General features: G+C 45.0%; 1 pseudogene; it reads right to left on the bottom strand.

Annotated features, from left to right (window-relative positions):
* Positions 1 to 545: 545 nt before the first annotated feature.
* Positions 546 to 664, bottom strand: LOC119813857 (annotated as a pseudogene).
* Positions 665 to 2,801: the final 2,137 nt, after the last annotated feature.

The raw sequence follows: 2,801 nt of genomic DNA on the forward strand, positions 1-2,801 counted from the left end.
TAGATTGTGACTCCAAGCAGCAAATTCATGCAACCAAGCTTCTAGAAGGAAACATGTGCTTGCACACACACACGCACGCACACACACACACACACACACACACACACACACACACGCACGCACGCACGCACACACCCCTCTGGAACTGTGGAGTAGGCAGACCTTAAAGGAAAAGTAGCATAAATCCATAAAAGGTATCACTAATTCCTCATTGATAAATTAATGCGGATAGCAGAGACTAGCCGCCTTCCTGCTGATAGGGTGTGAAATTGACTGAAAACCTCAGATATTGATTTTTTTTTCTTTCTTTTTTTTTTTTGTTGTTTTTTCGAGACAGGGTTTCTCTGCAGCTTTTTTTTAGAGCCTGTCCTGGAACTAGCTCTTGTAGACCAGGCTGGCCTCGAACTCACAGAGATCCGCCTGCCTCTGCCTCCCGAGTGCTGGGATTAAAGGCGTGCGCCACCACTGCCTGGCTTCAGATATTGATTTTAAGAGTAGAGCAATCCTACAAACCCATGCAGAACCTTCTGGCAATTTCTTTTTTAAGCCTACAGAACTTGGTATTCCCAAGTGATCTCCCATCAAAGTACTAACCAGGTCCAATTCCGTTCAGGTTCCAAGATCAGAAGGGACAGCGTGCATTCAGGATGGTATGTCTATAAGCACATACCTTTGGAACGAACACTATTGTTCTCTCATTTGTTAAATAAGACAAAGTGACCAAACATGTCTACAAAATAATTGCCTAGGGAAATCCACTGCAGTGCTTTTGAGAAAGCCCAGACAGAAGCCCATCTGCTTCTTTGGGAGATTGAAGCACAGGGTGGGACAGTCAGTGAAACCCACTACAACGGGAAGAACAAGCTGGCGGCACAAGGAATACCCAGAGATCCTGTCGTTAGAGAGTCCTCCACCTAGAAAAGCTCTCTACAGTGAGGGACATTGGAGAGAGGTTGCCTTGAGCAAGTGTGTGGCCAGCATTGAAGGGACACCAGAGATCTGTTTGCAGGAGGCAACACTTCCCTCCTACAGGCCATGGAGTTACCTTAAGTCGGTTTTTAGAAATGTGAGCTGCTAAGCTTCTTTCATTAGGTAGACCTTTAATTCTACTCAACTGGAAAAACAAACCATAATCCCAGGTCAGGCTGGGTGCAGGTCAGAGACTGGGGGCAAATGGGTACTGAATGTAATCACAGCCTTCTTTTTGTTCCGTTTTCACTGGTTTCATGGTTAGGATGAACCTGCGAAGTAGTCACAGACAGAAGAAAGCAAAGCCAAAGGGGAAAGACACTTGAGGTTTGACTGCAGACTCATGTGTGACTTAGACAGTGAACTACTGATGTCATTTATGTCCTAGGAAGTGAGACTGAACAGACTGGCTAGAACCAACAGCACACATGCCAACGGACAGACTCGAAATCCAGCACAGAAGTAAATCTATCCACGGGAAATTTTACATTAAACATCAGGAAATATCAATACTAATAAGATAAAGTGTAGAGAGGATATGAAATTAAAGACATTGGTCAAAAACTTTCAGTGGTGTCATTGACATTCTTTGGCAAAGATGCAATTGGCATTGATTTCTAAATGCTTTATTCTTGAATCATCCCAGACTCAGGATCTTTGTTTTCTGTCACACAGACTGAATCTAATTGCTGAGTTACAACCTCCTAACCCAGTGCAAACACTGTCACCTCCGTCCTCCTTGATTGAACACTGGGATGTTAGTTGAAGGGCTTGCTTTGACCAGGTCAGCATCTACTGCGATGGAACCCACAGGCCAACACCAAGTCACAGCAGTGAGAGGAAACACCACCAAGTCCAGGTGAGCTGAGCTCAAGCCTTGTAGAGCAAGGATTTCTTGCCCCCCGCCACCTCATCGATCACAATAACCCCCCCTACAGGAAGGGCAGCGGCATGGCTTGCAGCACCCCCATGGTAAAGGGAAGATGATTCTACTAAAGAACTTGAATTGTTTGAATTTGCCAGAGCCATCGTTTTCTTTACCCCTAACAGTATTTCTTCTGTCACAGGAGAATAGAAACTTGGAAAATTGTTTTACAACAACATATTCTGTTTCGTTCAAAACTCCCTCATGAAACATTTAAGTTTTGGAGTTTTTCTCCAGAAATTATTTAGAAAAAAAATAAAGAATTGAAGAAAAAGACAAGAATATTTTCAAAGTCCCTTTTCTTTTAAGTCAGACAGCAGAGCCTTATACCTGCCTCCTTCCTGTGTGCCTTCCCAGAACTCAGGAGATGTCCAAGACAAGACAGAACTACGGGGTTGGGGCACCATGGATGAAGATGCAGCAAGGATGTCTAGTGGCTGTGAAAGCTGTGGAGAGATAAGCCACACATTAGTGGCAGTGAGTGGCCATCCTTTCTCTCCCAGTTACTCTGTGCCCCTCCTGGATGGACGCTGAATTCTGTAAAACCTGTGACCTTTACAGGAAGAGGCGGTTTAAGGATGGGGAGCATGGAGCCCAGAGGGAGTGACTGGGTGGCATGATGCCCTCTCTCATTAGCTAGAGGAGAGGCATGGACATGGTCTGATCTCCCAGAGATGTATCTTTCCTCTGTGGTCTAGGGATACTTAGATGATCACAGGCCCAGGGCAGTCTGTGGAGGAGGGATATATTGTGCCTCTCTAGCTGCCCTTGTGCTCCCATGTCTAGGATCCACATTGTCACTGAGACATCATCAAGTTGTGAATATGCTGGTCCTAGGTCATGAAAAAAGTAGATAAGATCATAAGATCTTATCTCCATAAGATCAGGCTGTAGGCAAGTCTGTAAG

Source organism: Arvicola amphibius, chromosome 4 (genome assembly GCF_903992535.2).
Source record: "Arvicola amphibius chromosome 4, mArvAmp1.2, whole genome shotgun sequence".
NCBI lineage: Eukaryota > Metazoa > Chordata > Mammalia > Rodentia > Cricetidae > Arvicola > Arvicola amphibius.